Source organism: Pleurodeles waltl, chromosome 2_1, assembly GCF_031143425.1.
Source record: "Pleurodeles waltl isolate 20211129_DDA chromosome 2_1, aPleWal1.hap1.20221129, whole genome shotgun sequence".
NCBI lineage: Eukaryota > Metazoa > Chordata > Amphibia > Caudata > Salamandridae > Pleurodeles > Pleurodeles waltl.
Genome location: NC_090438.1, coordinates 667,759,344 through 667,777,742, shown reverse-complemented (window position 1 = coordinate 667,777,742; position 18,399 = coordinate 667,759,344).

Here is an 18,399-nt window from a genome sequence, read left to right as displayed (position 1 = left end):
TGGACCACCTGCCTGACCATGCAACGTGCATGTAACAAGCAGTCACCTGCTGCCAAGCAAGTGGCAAACCAATAGCTATTAAGACAATTACATGTAGTTACATATAATGCAAACGAGTTTTAAGTACGGATTTGCGAAATTTGCATAAACTGAATTTTGTACAATTAAGCAAAATTTTGAAAATAATGAGAAATAACCTATAACATGAAATATAAACTCTGTTTTTGACACTCTATGTAAGTGCGAAATGTGTTGATGGAAGGATACCATTTCATACAAAAAAAATAAAAAACAGAAGTAATGCAACCAGCTGCTGCTTGTGTTCTGGTCATTTTGTTATTCCTGTGCATGCGTACTAAATATTTGTCTCGAGTTGAGCACAGAGACGTAGCAAAACTTGAGGGGACCTCCCTATTTTGCCAAGGGTCCCTCTTGGAGCTCGGGCTCCTTCTGTACCGCCGAGGTTGTGGGGGCTTTTTGTTACGTCACTGGTGGAGTATAATTACGCAACTTGGCATAATAACAGGATTTTGTGTAACACATCTTTCTGAAATTGTGCTAAATTACTCTGGCATAACAGAAATGTGACCAATTTCTAGTATTTAGATGATATACTATGCTACTTGCAACTGCGAGGCAGTACCTCTGGGTTAAAAACATAGGGACATATTTGCAACAAAAGTGCGGTGGGGCAGCACAGCAAGTGACCTTGCTGCACTGCCCTGTGCCACAGGGAAAGGGCAGAAATGCATTGTATTTATCAAATGTTTTGCTGGTGCACGAATGGCTGGCTAGCGCCAATTCAGACACTCTGGCACCATGGTGCAAGTGTGTCTGCCTTGCATGCAGGATTTCTTTGTGCAGAAAGGGATACCCTTCTTGCACAAAAACAATTCATTGAGGCATTTTCTTTTTTCTGCAAGGATAAATAAATATATTTCTTCTCCTTGCACCTGCCTTGGGGAGGCATGGGATTTTGATTAATTCCCAGGTTTACATTGCCTTGTAAATATGGAAATATGTCAAAACCAATGGGTTTTGCGTGGAAAAAAACATTGCAATGCCAATGGAACGCCCACTGATGCAGTGTAAGGCAACGCAGTTACATGCAATGTGTTGCATTACACCATGTCTTTGAGGCCATGAAAAGCCAAGTAAAGTGGCTTTGTGTGGCCGTGTAGTTATGGGTCTGCACTCTGCACCACTGGAGAGTCAAAACAAGTGATGCACCAGCAACACTAAGGGCTTGTAAATATGCCCCATAGTTTGTGAATTTTCACTCTCAATGTTTCTCTGTTATGCCTTTTTAGCACCACTGAGGAGATAAAAACAAATTACTGTCTTCTGTAAGATTTTATATCTGCCACACTTCTGCTGGAGACAGGCACCCAGTTCCTCACCATGGAAAATTATTGAACATCCATGCTCACAGCCATGGAAAAGCAGAGATAATGAGAATTTCAGTAGTGAAAATGCAGACCGTCAAATGTTAAAGAGCCTGTTCACAAAGGTAAATATACAGATGTATTAACTCACATGTATGTTTACTACTACACGTAGGTGTAAGTTTACAGTTTTTTATTATTCATCATTTCAAAATGTAGAGTTACACCTAAATGTAGACTTAGCTGTCTTCGCCCCGTCAATTTAGGAGGTAGAGATAGCTAAGTGTGAATTTGGGTGTAAAGTTACTACTAGTAATATTTTACATGTAGGTGGAGAATACCCACCACTGTGGAGAAAGTGTAAGGACAATTAATAACGTTTATTAATATTTGAAAAATATTACAAATATTCCAATGTAAAATATAAATGAAAATAATTATTTGTAATGTAGAACTGATAAAATAAAATGCTAGATCACATTAACTCTTCAAAATAGATGTTTACATATTTCTAATACATTACTTTATTTTATAAATCTTAATTTTTAAACAAAATAAAAAACATACTATCTAGCATTTTATTTTTGAATATATTTTGGTACATTTAATTAAACGCTGTGTTTAATGTAACTTCATTTTTAATGAAAGCTTAAGCATGTTTTTTAATGTGTCTTGATATAAGATAACTATAACTCTTAAATTAAGATACTTATTAATTTTCTTTATTTGTTTTAGACTAAAACGTTATAATATAAAATCTAAAGCTCACAATACTTTAATAATATTCACATGTGGGAAAATGAAAAATTATGTAATTTGCAAAGTAAAAAGAAGTAAAATGCATGAAAACATGAAGTGAAAAAGAAGAGGAAAAGCGATGGAAAGAAAGGGAGCCGGATCAAAAGTAGGGTTAAAAGAGAATGAAAGTAACATCAAGGAGGAAGTATAGAAGAAAAACACATAGAAGAAAAGTGTTAACATAAATGAAAGGTATAAAGAAACGTTTAAAGCCAAAGGAAAGAAGGAAAAGAAAGAAGGAAAACAAGAATGTTGAAAGAAGTAAAGTAAAAAAAAAAAAAGTAATATACGAAGAAGGAATGAGAGAACAAGGGAAGAAGGCAGGAAAAAAGGTAGGAAGGAAAAAAAGTTGATCAAAGGAAGGAAACAACAGAAAGATGGAAAGAATTAAAGGAAAGGGATAAGAAAGAAAGGAAGAACAACTTATTAAGAAGAAATTAAAAAAGATTGAAAGAAGAATAGACAGAAGTATGGAAAGGAAAGCTGGAAAGAAAGAAGCAAAGGAGGGTAAATAATACATGAAAAGATAGAAGCAGGTAATGAATGAAAGAGGGAACTATTTTCACCAGGTTTCATTGGGATTGGTCACTTTGCTCGATCACTCATTGCCATTTGGCTCAAAGTTGGGGTACTTATTTTCTTTCTGGTTACTCCTCTAATGCCACACACAATGTGACAACCAGCAGTATTGTTGCTCTCCTGCTCAGGCTGGGCTGCATAGTCTCTTGGTTCTCATCTCACACCTCGGCTATAAAGTGGGGTAGCTGCAACATGCAAATCCCTTACACTGTGGGACCCAGGAAACGAAATAGCAATTGCTGCTGTCTGCATGGGCTGCGTGCTGTACATAGCAGGGGTGAAGAGCTATTTGGCTACAAGCCTGCGATATGATATGATGCAGGAGTGCCCTGATGCAGGCATATGTCACACTACTAAATCAATATTATATTTATATCAGCCCTAGAAACATAAATTATTATGGCCACTACAAGTTTTTGTGTATTACCAAAGCTGTAAAACTAATGGGTAACGGTGGCAGCATTATGTATGACATGCAAAGTATAGCCAAGGTTCTGCTGGCTGCCACATTGTTGAAATCATCCAATCCATATACATTTGATTTACTTCTTTTGGCCAGTCCTGGAAATGAAAGGAAATACTCTGGGATCTTGTAAATTTGAGGTCAACGGGTGGCAGCAGAAAATGGGTGATGTTACAAGTATACAAGCAGAGTCTGACAGTTAAATTAGACATTTTGGGGCATATTTATGAGCGGTTTGCGCCATGCTTGTACCACGCAACGTGTTACATGTGTGGTGGAAACCACTGACATATTTTTGAAGCCAAGCAATGCCACTTCACATGGATTTGAATGGCTTCAAAAATATGAAGTAAAGCAAGGCAGCACAAATCTCTACATTGCCTTACTCTGTGCAAGGAAGGTGTTCCCCCGCAAGTCCCATGGTTTTTGCTGCATTTCCAGATTTACGGAACCCGGTAAACCTGGCAATGCTCCAAAAAGATCCGCCTCCCCAGGAGAGACGTAATGAGGAGAAGTATGTTTATTTCTTCTCGATTTTCTTTTCCTCTTTCTGTGTGTGCTGCATATTGCAGCACACACAGAAAGAGGAATAAACCTCTCAGGATTTCTTTTTGTGCAGGAAGGTGTCCCAGCACAAAAATATTCTTGCATGCGACTCTGGCACCCTTGCATCATAGTGCAAGGGTGCCTGCGTTGGCGCTAGGCATCCCATTGTGCTCCAGCACAGAGGGAAAGGGCAGAAATGTGCCTCATTTGATAAATATAGCACATTCCTGCCCTTTCCCTGTGACGCATGGCAGTGCAGCAAGGTATTTGCTGCGCTGCCTTGCTCCACAAAACCCATAAATATGGGCCTTATGGTCCTATTTACAAAGGTAAATTTACATGTGAGTAAATCTTCAACTGTACATTTAATATTATACTTTATAGTGAATAATTACTTTGGTGAGTCTCCATTTCTGAGTGTAAAATTGCTACAAAGTGTAGACGTACATGGGTGTGGCCAAATTTATGAGTCTAAAGTTATTGCAAGTAATGTTTCACATGTAGGTGGAGTTTTCTGCCACCGGGGAGAGATCTCCCAGTGATAAAGGATAGAGAAAAATTGAAAAGTTTATTGAGCTTTAAAAAATGAGTAAAATGTTGATGTGTTAATGTAAATTAATTATACATATTTATTTTAAACTGTAAAGCAACCTAAAAATGCTACAGCATTATTAACTCAATTTCGAATTAAATAATTAATTTATGCATATGAAATTACATTGAAATTGTTTCTCTCAGTATTATTGAAAAAATCCCAATAACTTGAATTTAATGTAACATTCTCTCCAGTGGGGTTTGAGTTTACGTCTCTGCTTCCATTATTTTGTTCGGGAGGGTGTTGCATTACCAGTGGTTGGCAATCTGTGGTGCTGGGCGTAATTCAGGTCTGCGCTGGAGTATATTTACTACCATTTTCGGGCCTTTTTTTGGCTGCAGTAACTTTAGAAATGCAGTTTGTGAGCAGTAATAGGTTTACATTTTTTTGAGTGGGTGCATGTCCCTCCCTAACACCCTCCACGCCTCTCCCTAAACCCCTCCCTACTCCTTTCTAAACCCCTCCCATTTAGTAGCAAGTATTCAATATTTTCCAGCCACTATCCCAGCCTCTCCCAAATTTGCTACAATGTACTAAATTTGCATGTGTGAGGATCTCCCCAAACAAAATATAGGAGAGATGGAAGTAGAGATTTCCATTCTTTCGGGGCTATTTACAAAGTTAACTTACACGTGTGAGTAAGTTACATGTATAAGTTTACTCTTACTTTTGAGTAACTTTACTGCTTTTGGATATCCTCAATGCACAGGTGTAACATTAATCAAAAGTGTAGGCTTACATTTCTCCACCCCCTGAAACAGGAGGTGTGGCCAAATTTACCAGCGTATTGCAAAAAGGATCAGTAGTACATTTAGTGCTACACATGGCATACCAATGATACTGCAACACCCTCCCATAGAAAATAATGAAGGGAGGGACTTAAAATAGAATCCCATCGGAAATAATGTTAAACCAAATTAATTTATTTTGACTTTTTAAATATAGTTATCCAATTAATGTATTGTTAAAAATGTATATTTAATCAAAACATACACATTATTTTCATGCTAAAATATTTTAATAACTTTTTAAAATTAAATAAGTGACAATTTTTTTTTTAAACAATTGATTTGTTTTAAATTAAATCTATACATAATTGTTAGAAATGGGGTCTTTGTTTGGCAGTCAGGTTACCCCCTGTCCAAGCAAGGGCCTTCACTCTAGCCAGGGTAAGTCACACACAATCCAAATTATCCTGTGCCCACCCGCTGGTAGCTTGGCACTGAGCAGTTAGGGTTAACTTAGAAGGCAATGTGTATTTGTGCAATAAATCATGCAATAACACAGTAGAACACCACAGAAATACACCACAGTGTTTAGAAAAATATATAATATGTATCTGATAGGATGCAGGTCAAAACGATAGAAATGCAAGGAGTATATTTTGAGATATCACTGTAAAAATTATATAAAGTGACTTTAGTCTCTTAAAAGCAATAAATGTCTCTTGCAAGCACAAAGTACCTGGTTTGTGTTCAAAATCTCTGCAAAGAACCGCAGAGGAGGAAATGCGTGGAAAACAGGGAGGTGTGCGTCGATTTCTCGGGCCACAAACGGCGATGCATTGTTTATTTTTTATGCAAGGAAGGCTTTATGTCTATTTCAGGCACTCGGTCTTGGATCCTCTTCGGGTTGCATGGTTTTCGGACGCTCTGGGGACGATGCGTTGAAATCCGCGCTCACAGGATGAAGTCACAGGGTCTACGTCGGTTCGGTGGGTGTTGTGTGGAAATTTCTACTGCACGGCAGGCGCTGTGTTGATTCCTCTCAGGATGTCAGGCTGCGTTGTTCCAGTGGGCTGTGCGTCGAATTTCCAGTCGCTACGCTGGCGCTATATCGATCTTCTTGTTGCGAAGTTGGGCTGCATCGTTCCAGTTCGGCATGCAGTGAATTTTTCACCGCAATGCAGGCTGTGTGTCGTTTCTGTCAGGCTGTGCGTCGATTTGTGCCACACAGGGAGTTCTTCTTGCAGAGATGAAGTCTTTTTGGTCCTCGTTCGTTTTTGCACTGCTGTGAGGCCTGCTCCTTTCATAGGCTAACATTAGGGCTACCCTCATATACTGTTTGAGTGGTAGCTGCTGATCTGAAAGGCGTAGGAAGGTCATATTTAGTATGGCCAGAATGGTAATACAAAATCCTGCTGACTGGTGAAGTTGGATTTAATATTACTATTTTAGAAATGCCACTTTTGGAAAGTGAGCATTTCTCTGCACTTAAATCCTTCTGTGCCTTACAATCCACGTCTGGCTAGGTTCAGTTGACAGCTCCCTTGTGCATTCACTCAGAGAAATCCCAAACACAGGATGCTCAGCCTCACTTGCATACATCTGTATTTTGAATGGGCCTTCCTGGGCTGGGAGGGTGGAAGGCCTGACACTTACATGTTAAAGGACAGTAGCCTGCCCTCACACAAAGGACTGCCAAGGCAGACAGGATTGAACTGAAATGGGACCATGTGCACTTCTAAGCCACTCTTTGAAGTCAAAGGCACATTTGGGTATTTAAACAGGGCCTCTGCCCCTACCAACTCAGACACTTCCCGGAGAAGAGAACCTGAACCAGAACCTGCAACCTGCCAAGAAAAACTGCCTGGCTGCCCAAAGGACTCACTTGACTGCTTTCTGTGAAGGACTGCTGCCTTGCTATTGCCCTGCTGCCTTGCTGCTCTCTGGCTGTGCTGAGAAGTGCTCTCCAAGGGCTTGGATAGAGCTTACCTCCTGTTCCCTGAAGTTTCAGAACCAAAAGACTTCATCTCTACAAAAAGGACTCCTTGTGTGGTGAAAATCGACGCACAGCCTGCACCGCAGTGAAAATTACACCGCACCCGAACCGGAACGACACAGCCTGATTTTGCAACGAAAAGATCGACGCAGCGCCAGCATAGCAACCGGAAATTCGGCGCCCGACCGGATCGACGCACAGCTGAGCCAGAACGAGGCAGCCCGACATCCAGAGAGGAATCGATGCAGCGCCTGCTGTGCAGTAGAAAATTTGACACAACGCCTACTGGATCGACGCAGCTCCTGTGACTTCATCCTATTAGCACCAGAAATCCACGCATCATCCCCAGGGTGTCTGAAAACCCTGCAACCCCAAGACGATCCATGCCCGAGTGCCGGAAATCGACGCACATCCGTCCCTGTGTGAAAACTAAACGACGCATCGCCGTGTGCGGCCCAAGAAATCGACGCACACCCTTTTGTTTCCACGCATCTCCTCCTCTGCGGCCCTTTGCGGAGATTTTTCACACAAACCAGGTACTTGGTGCTTGAAAGGGACTTTGTTTGCTTTAAAAAGACGTAAGACACTTTATATCACTTTTCAGTGATATCGCAACATAAACTTATTGCATTTTAATCGTTTTGACCTGCATTTATCCAGATAAATATTATATATTTTTCTAAACACTGTGTGGTGTATTTTTGTGGTGCTATATTGTGTTATTGTATGATTTATTGCACAAATACTTTACACATTGCCTTCTAAGTTAAGCCTGACTGCTCAGTACCAAGCTACCAGAGGGTGGGCACAGGATAATTTGGTTTGTGTGTGACTTACCCTGACTAGAGTGAGGGTCCTTGCTTGGACAGGGAGTAACCTGACTGCCAACCAAAGACCCCATTTCTAACACAGACCATATGAGAAGGAAGGGGGTGCTAGGGCAACACTCTGTATTTTTATGTGAGTGTGCGTGTCAGTGTAAGACACTCACACATGCACAGCACACACACAGCAGCCACCACACACACACACGCCATACGTCAAGAAAACACACTTACACACAGCAATACAGCACAGGCCCAGTCTCACACAAGACCACACACCATAACAATACATCACAACACCACCACAACCGCAACATCTCAAACACATTGGCAAGCACTCACAGCCGACGCTAGCCAGGGACACATCACACATACAACATAATGGACAACCAACAGACAACGAGCAAACACAATTACAAAATCATGCAACTTACCAGTCCATACTCACATCACACACAGCACATCATACCTATCAAAACATCCGCAATATACACACACACACACTCACACAGTTAAAGCACACAAAGCCACACACCAAAACAACAAACACATGTTAACACAAATACCACACAATACCATCACTACAACATGTCTGCTACCTACACATGCCCATCACACAACACACACCCCATCCCTAGGGGACAAAAGCACTGCGCACACCCTCACATACTGCCCACACAAAACATAAAGCACAAGCACCACACACACACAAAAATACTCGCACACAACCAACGTCAGCCAGGAACAACTCAAATATGGGATATAAAATGCAGGACAAAGATGTAACCAGATAACGAACAACTGGTTGTCAGAATATATATTTTAAAAAAAATAAGAAAGTCAAAGGCCATAGCCCAGTCCATAGTGCCCAGATTGTGCACAAAAGGCACATAATAGTGTCCCAACTGGACTCCTGACTGCCCTGTAACCTCCACAGGTAGGGTCATCAAGGGGGCTTGCAGGCACCTGAGGGAAGATCTGGGAGGGTAGAGGGGGTGCTTGGGCTTAGGCTTGGAAGGGGAAGGTTTGGGCTTTGGCTTGGGGGCAAGTTTAGGTTTGAGAGAGGGTTACCTCTTCTTGGGAGGCGTCAACTTCTTGGCTGGGGGATGGGGGAGGCTTTGGAGGTGGAAGGGATTGCCTTGGGGAGGAAAACTGAAAGTTTAGGGATGTCACAGGGGAGTAAATAAAAGGTCAAACTCCGAGAGGAAAAGCTTTCTTAGACACACGGGGACAGTCATAACAAAAGGGTCTGGGTGTGGAGGAAGAGGGAGTGCTTGTATGAGGTGTTGGTGTGGATGTCTTGAGTGCATGTTTGTGGGAGGTATGCTTGTGGGTGGTGGGTGTCTGTTGGGTGGGTGAGTGGAAGCATTTATGTGTCTTGGGCTAAGAGGTGTGGAAGTGAAGGGGATGCCGCGGTTCTGTCTGTTGGGGTGGTGACTGCAGGTATGGTGAATGTTCTGCATGTAGGTCAGTGGTTGTGGTGTCTGCTTGTGTGGATATCTGTGGGTCTGCTGGGGTGCTCCCTGGGTAGGATGGGTGTGGTGGCTGGATCTGTGAATGTTGATGTGGTGTCTGCAGGTGTGTCAGGTGTGGTGTCTGTGATGCTAGGGGTAGTGGGGATAGTTGGGGTGTCAAGGCACATTGCTGTGAATGCATGTGTATTTTGCTTGTGTGTATGCCGGTGGTGTGTCTTGTGGTGCTTTGATTTGTCTGCGGTACCCTCGGCTGTTGAGGTGGATGCATGCCTGTCTTTTTGTGTGCTTTGCCTGGGTCGGGGAAGGGGGGATTGGGATTAGGGAGGTGGAGGGGGATGGTGGACAAAGGGTGACTGGCTGCCATCAGTGTGGAGGCCAGAGCCTGAAATGATCGCTGTAGGCTAGCCAGTGCACTGTGAATGTCCTCCAGGAATGTATTACTCTTATGTTTATGAGTTGCCAGTCCCTTGATGGCATTCACGATGGTCAACTGACCCTTAGCGATAGACCTCCGTATGTGAATAGCCTTCTCACTGAGGGCTGCAGGGCTGAAAGGGGCTGGGGCGGAGGTGCCTGCAGCAAAGAGAAGCCCACCCTCTTGGGTGAGTGGGCACGACCAACTGGGTGAGGAGCTACAGGGAGGGCGGCAATAGAAAGGGGGTGGCAGACAGAAATGGTGCTAGGGTGGTCCCAGATGGGTCCGCCCGCCAGGCAGTGTCCACTGGGGGAGGATTCCGAAGATGAAGAACTGGATCCAGGTTCCCCCTATGCACTCCCCTCGCCCTCCATCCCACTGGGTCCCTCGCTGTCGGTGACACATGACTGGAGGTCCCGTGTTTAGCAGCTTCCCCACTCAGTTGTGCCTCTTCTCTTTCGCCTGCCGATGCTGGACCAAAGAAAGTGAGGTAGGTTCATCAAATTATTTACTTACCACGTACATCACACTGCACAGCTCAGCAAAATCACATCTAGTTGTACAACACCCCTAGGTAGTACCAGTTTAATACCAACATCATGTCACAACAAGTTACTATGTATAGCCCTCAATAAAACCTTGTCATACAGCAGCTAAACTACCTATATCACACCTACAATACCTTGATATTAGTAGATATTTCACACGAACCAGTCCATGACAAGGTGACTTGCCCACATGATACTGGGTCCCTACATTTAACAATATAGTCAGCCAACGACCAAGCTATTGGAAATATAGGCAACATACATTTCCACATATCACACACACAAACTAAAACATGCTAACGTTATGACCTGATGTCATGTACCAGGCAAGGGACCTCATTGTATAGTAAACACAAGACAGCAAATTGTATACAAGCTATACCCACTTCATGTCACTGAGTATGCAACCTTCACAAAGGAAATGCAACTATTCTAATTGCCATATAAAAAATTTGATTATGATGGAGTCAGAACATCAAGAGCCCAATGACTGAGTGGCATCATCACTATCCATACATCAGACATGACTAGCCCTAGAACTGTTTGGGGAAAAAAACGGGGACACAAACCACATCTGAGGCTAGCATGACAGGGACATACACCTTGATGCAAGCCAAATGCCCGACTACACATACCATTCCACTCATGTGTATATGAAGTTCCCCCGCTATACAACAATGTAGTCAGTGCAAACAATAGGTTTCCATACAACAAGGACTCAAAACATATCCATTATAGCACTACAAATTATGTTTAATATTCAGTTAAATATGGATTGAAGACTGAACCTTACAATGCACACATGATGTTGACAATAACCAGTTAAGATTGGAACTGTGTACATGATTTCGTGGCCTATTTATCATGCCGACAAATCAATGTCTAAGGAAATAGTTGTGTAACCATTTCATACCTACAGAACATGAGCATGTTACTAACATTCATAGCTGCGACAACAATGTATGTGATCCAATAGGAGTCTAACAATACGTTCATGGTTACCCACATGTAGGATATCCACTCAGATGACGCATTCCAGTGGCCCATGTACACCCCTCATTTACCAAAGAGGTACACCTTGTAACAGGTCTGAAAATATTTTGCAAGTATGGCATGTGAAATGTCAGATGGACATCACAGCCTCACATGATGATGTCACTCATCAGAAACCTATGCAAAGTAGTAAATCATTTAAGTTAGACTCTATGTTGCACATTGACATGGATCAAGGGACATTGGACTGGACAGAGGGCAAAGACCTAGACAACATACCATCATGATATTGGAAGTATTGGTCTGTTGGTGGGAAGGAACAACCAGCAGGGTATGAAAAGCTGTATAGTTGTACACATATGACACAGTCACATGTTCATTTTCATATGCTTCTGTACAGAGGGGACAACATAGTTGAGTAATATCTCCCTATACACAATAGAATGTGCACATCTGTGTACCAAGTTTATGGACTGTACATCTATGTGTCCCTTGGAGATATTTGGCCCTTTGTACTTACCACATTGTCAGAGCTTAGTATCTTGCACATCATACACAAACCGGGTAAATGGATGAAAATGTACTTACCTGCTTGTGGCTGCTGTGCTGCCCCCAAACGCCAATCCAGCTCCGGGTAGGCCACTGCCAATGTGCGAGCCATTATGGGGCTCTGGGAGGCAAGGTCCGACGGGCACCCCTCCCTCCTTGGGAGGACATCCCTAGCTGGGCCTCTGGGATCTTCCGGGCCCAGCGTCCCTGGTCCTCCCACCGCTTCCTATACTGTGTGCTCCACCGGCTGTGGACCCCCACGATCCACACTTTCTTGGCATGGCATGCCATGTCCTTTTTTTCTGATAGGCGTTGACCTGCATGGATGACACAGACAAGAGGTTGTCATGTCCACATGAACTATACCAAAGCAAGCAAGGTGAAAATACAAGTTAGTGCAAGTAGGCCAACAACATCCCCTTCAATGAGGAATGACCATCTGCAGTCAGTCCATGTGTGACATTGAGACAGGCATACAACATGCATATCCAGTACCAGGTGTCAGCGTGAAATATATGACCAGACCACCAGCAAATCTGTAAACATGGTATATCTGTCCAAATATTTATAACACCATTGTCAATTATCTTGTAATACTGTATGTAGTTCAGTCATGGTATATACATCACACACTCTCTACTATGTCTCAGGATTCAGAATCTATATAATCACATGTGCACATATCCATCTACCCACACATATTACCTCAATTATTCATTCAACCACATTTCCTGAACATCATCATGCACTCAACAATTATAACATTGGTGCTGCATTGCACTTACCTGTTCCTCTAGTGTACCTTTAGAGCTGATCATACAGGGGTAGGACCTCCTCCACAAGCTTGTACCAGCTCTTCCACCAAGAAGGCAGGGGTCCTACCACCTGCAGAACGTGGCATGATTGCTCCCAGAGGCAGTACACAGCAGCTCAGGTCGTGAAGGTCTTGCTGGCAGCAGTGTCAGGAATCAAGTGAAAGATGAAGGATGAGATGGTGGCTACAACCGCCAAGTACAAGACCGTGACCCCTGTTGGACATCACCATTGGCTCAAGACCGGCAAAGGCAGAAATGTCTTCTAATGGCAATGTCCACCACAGTTGTATCCGCCTACTGCCATGACGACATCCCCTGGTGGAGTTAGGTCACTTCCTAATGTCCAGTACAGTAGGTCAGGCAGCTGCCATTTTAAGGCTCCTATCTGAATGAAAAAGTTTTTAAAGTTGCGTCACAAGCTGTGAAACATATCTGCAATATTGTGTTCACTGCTGGCTTTAAGCCAACATGTTGAAATGCACGTGTATCATGTACAGGATGTAAAATTGATGTATCCTGAATCACGTACATGCAATAGTATTGTCAGCAGAGTGATGAAAATCTGAAAATGGTATAGGTGTACCAAATATGTGCAACATGTACAGAAAATTAATGTCACATAGACTGTCAGTGACATGTTTCTCCATTTTAAAATCATGATATAGATTAGAGGATGTGAATGCAGTTATAAGCCATTATTTGTCTAGGTATGTGCTGTGTACAACTTATGTACAGTTTCATGTTTAAATATTTACGATCATATGTGCCATAGGTGTGACCATACTTATGCTGTACAGATTGAGTGATATACACATACATACTGTTTTTCTCCCACATAGTTACCCTGACATGAGAAGAGCAGGACAATCCCACTGTATCATTTACTAGCAGACCTGCAGAGCATTGAGGATCAATAGATCTATCGCTTGGATAGGTATGCAATCATGGATCTCCGTTGTCAGTTGGAGCCAGATCTGATGCCTGCCATTCATAATCCCTATAGCATACCTCCCATTGTACAAGTAATGTCAGAGCTGGACTTCTGGCCACAGGCTCCTTTCAAAACTGCAGGGATGTCTCAGCCTATGTTCAGTCTGGCCTTGAAGGCTGTACTGTCTGCATTGTTGAAACACCTTCACAGCTACATCCGATTTCCACAACGTGAAGATTTGACCCATGTAAAGGCTGCTTTCTATGCTTTGGGACACATTCCACATGTGGTTGGAGCTATGGATGGCACCCATGTAGCCTTGGTTCCCCCTAATGCCAATGAACAGATGTATAGGAACAGGAAAAACTTCCACTCCATTAATGTCCAAGTGGTCTGTTTGGCTAGCCTGTACATTTCAAAGTTTGTGCAAGATGCACTGGGTCAGTCCACGATTTATTCATCACGAGGAACAGCAATATCCCACAATACACAGAGAGGGCCTGGCTGGTTGGTAAGCCACATATGGCATATGTGTCTGTAACTTATATCTGATACCAGATATGTGGATGTCCAAGATTTATGTTTGGCTTGTTGTAAGCATTCCTTTCAGGGGATTCAAACCGTCCTTGGTTGTTGACACCAGTGAGGTACCCAACCACGCCAAAGCAAGTTTGCTTCACTGAGGCACACGGAAGGACAAGGTATGTCGTGGAGTGGACTTTTGGGCTCCTGAAGGCAAGATTCTGCTGCATTGATAAGTCTAGAGGAGCCCTCCTCTACTCACCTACCAAAGTATGTCAGATTATTGTTGAATGCTCCACAACCTCGCCCTGAGATGTCAAATCCCATTTATACCAGATGGGGCTGATCTAGTCAACCAGAACTTTACCTGATATAGGTATGTGATGTGATGTAATTACTGTTAAAAAGTGGGGAATTTGGTGATGCTTGATAAGGGTCTTAGTATGAACATCAGAGAAGTCATCAGTAGCTCCGAAGCACACAACTTAGTTGTGCATGCAGATTGTTACATGGTCTATTTGTCATATTTGTATGTATGAATTGGTTGTGTAATGTTTATGAATCAATGTGGCCTATACCTTATGTTTGTCATTTATATATTGCAGATTAAGTGAACAGGCTTATCCTCATTTGGCAATATCAGACAGTGTCACAGGCAGATGGGATTTGCAGACTGACAAATGAGATGGTCATGGATTAAACCAGGTACTGTCAGCCTTGTGATTTTTTGTGTGAGAGCTCTATGCCCAGACTGTCAGGACAGTGGGATGGTCGTGTCCTATCTACACCTGTTTGGCCTTTGATGTGGGCCCAATAGTGCCATGTGTGTTCATTTGTTTCAGACATGTGATCATGTGCTAACCATACCCTCTAACGTCAGAATGGTTTGTGTTGATAAAACAAACCTGTATATAGCTGTCAGTGTTTCCTCATTGCAGACAAATGTGGGGGAGTTCTTCAGCTACAGAAGTAGGGGTGTCTAAGGCTTACCCTTCCGCTGGCAGGGCCTCCATTCCACTAGCTGCCACAGATGTAGAAGGGCCTGATGTTTCATTGCTAGTGGAAGAGGCCAGATGTTGTGTGCAAAACCTACTCAGGTTGGTATTCATGTCTCTCAGCACCCCCGCAATGGAAGCTAAGTGGGCGTTTTGGGTCTGCCATTGCTGCATGACTTCCTGGTGGTTGTCCCTCTACAGCTGTCTGATCTCCCCCATCATGGTAAATACCAGGCCCATCATGCCCTGGGATAGTTGGTAAGCTCCCAAGGCTTGGGTGATGGTGTCCTGGCCAGTTGTGTCCCTAGGCGCCTCAATCCTCTGGCCCACACCATCCCTCCCACACTCCCTACCCTCACGTGCCTGTGCTACTGGCACAGTTTGCCCACTCCCACTGGTGGCAGGTCTATAATTGTCTGGGTTCCCAACAGGAGACTCGGGTATCTGTATTGGGGGAAGGGGCACAAGATGGAAGATACTGGCCTTGCGACACAGGTTTGGGGGCAAATGGTTGCTTTGATGTTGATCCAACAGGGATGGGACGAGTCGATGTGGGCAGGGTGATGCTCACAGTTTTTGACTGACCAGGTGACCAAGATGGGCCAGCTTCATCCTCAATGTCCATACATCCAGGGGTGTTTTCCTCACTGGGACCTTCATCCAGAGGGGTAGTGGCAGTTTCTGGTGTCTTCTTCATGGTGACAATGGCAAGGTTACCTGTAGGAGAAGTGGGGCACACAGTTTTTGAAAGTAATGCAATAGGTGTTATCAAAGATTGACTGCTAGACATGCTATGTGACCTTCACACAAAGCCTTTGCATGATCCCCTGATATGACAATCACACCTGCTTCCAAATCTGGGTTAGAGCTATGTGGGACACAGAGATTTCCAACTGCACACACCATGCTTCAAGATCTTGGAGTATCTTGGTGGTTAGATGACTGTTCATTGACACATATCTTGTCTGAGTAAAGACCTAACAATGTAAAGTTATCTCCTCATTTAACAGCTGCAAAATGTACTATGGTGACAGAGCTGGGCAACAGTATGACAGATAACATTTAACCTGGGCCTCTGTGTGGGTGTACCGCAAGTACATCGAGTCTCTTTTATAGTTTTCCCCAACAGGTGAGTACATGACATTATTTGATGGTAATTTTCATGAGCTAGTTTAGTAGGGAACACAGCTGTAGCTGTGTGTTGATTCTAATAGTATGGGTAGTAGGCCATAGCTTTGACCACACTACCACAAAATAGAGCATTAGAATGATCTACGTTTGCCACTATCTTACCTCTAAGGGGAACCCTTGGGCTCTGGGCACACTATTTCTTAGTTTGAAATAGTATATACTGAGCCAACTTCCTACACTATACAATAGTGGTGCATTCTCATGTGTTAAATTGATTGTTAGTTTCACATGCAACGCTATTTTATTTGTAGTACATTGTTCTGTTTTTCTTAAACGTGAACATTGCCTGCTGGGAGTTGTAGTGCTGTCAGACCCTGTACTCCCCATGCCATACAATGTGCCTCCAGATGAGTTAAGTTGACATGAGGCATGCCAGAGAGGGGTATTTGGGCATTTGGACACAGGGGTGGTGGGTGGGTTGATTGTTGAGGTGGCTAGAAGTGATCAGTGAGCATGCAAAGACAAAACTCTTTGGTGACATTAATTGTGTTGTGACTTACCAAACTCCACTCCCACAGGTATTCCCTTCAGGCCTCAGGATGCAGGATGTCCAAGACCTTCTCCTCCCATGTTGTAAAAGTTGGGGAGGAGGTGGGGCCCAACGCTAGTCTTGAGGACCGCCAGCTGGTGCCTCGCGGCCATGGATTGGACCTTCACCCTGAGGTCGTGCCACCTCTTCCTGATGGCATCCCTTGTGCGTGGATGGCTGCCTACAGAATTTACCCTGTCGACTATCTTTTGCCATAGCTCCATTTTCCTGGCAATAAATGTTTGCAGGACTTGTGCTCCAAATAGGTGTGGCTCTACTCTGATAATTTCGGCCACCATGACATTCAACTCCTCATCAGTGAAACGTGGATGTTTTTGTGGGGACATGGTAGTGGTGGATGCGATGGTGAGGTAGAAGAAATGGTAAGGAAAATACATTTGTGGTGAGATGTGAGTACTGTAATGTGAGTGGGTTACGGTTCGTATCTATTGGGTAGGCTACTAATTTGTGTGTTGTGTTTGTTGTGCAGGCGTGGGATGAGTGCTAGGGTAAATGTGTAGGGGTGCCTATTGCATGCTTTGTAATTTTTTTAAAAAGGTTTCTATCTGGCTGTGTTTGGCATTTTTGCTGCAAAGGATTGTGGGGTCTGAAGAGGTATGTTTTATAGTGCATTGTGTAGGTGTGCCAGGGGTGTGGATGTGTGTCAGGTGTGGGATTTTCAAACTATGCAACACAGCAAGGTGTTTTACTGATGTGGCCACCTCGAATCGCACCGCCATTGGTTTTCCACCATGGAAGAAACGCTCTTGTGATTTGTGGAACGTAATGTGATTGTAGGTTTTTTGGCAGGCTGGTGGTGGGACTGCCTTTTTCTCGCCCTCCAGTGTTCTGGCGGTGTCCGAAATGTGGCTGGATTTTGGCGGGCTTTGCTGTGCGACTCAATTCAGTGGTCGGATTACTACCAACATGGCGGTCTTTTGGCAGCCGCCACCGCGGCGGTCTTGACAAAAGACTGTCAAACTCAGAATGAGGCCCTTAATATGTGAGGGAGACTTCTAGTTGCAGATTCCTTCCCTTAGAATTTTCCCCAGGTGTCGGACTGGATCCAGAGATTTTCTTTGAGCAGTACCCTTGCACGCCATCAGGTGGTGTTGGTCAACTTCGCGTCATATTTAGACGCCACCCCGATGTGCTGACGTCACTTATTTTCTTTCAGCGCCACCCTATGAGCAGATCCAGAGAAGAGCTACCCTCAGACATTTTTTGACTGACTTTTCAACCTTTTTGTCAATGTTTTTGACCACTTGGTGTACAAGACCGGATTCAAGCCGTGTGACTCTTGTCACGGCATGATGTCGGTGACTACCCCCACCTTGTATGCTTGTGGTGCCTGGAGTGCGACCATGACCCAAAGTCATGCTCCCTTGTGCCAGGCCATAAACTCGAAGGCTTTGAGGGAGTGGTCCCTAAAGCTCATGGTGGTCCATTGCTCGGCTCCACTTCGCTCCCGTTCTCGTTCGAGAGGAAGGTCACAAGATCGCTTGCGGAAACATCAGCCCCCACC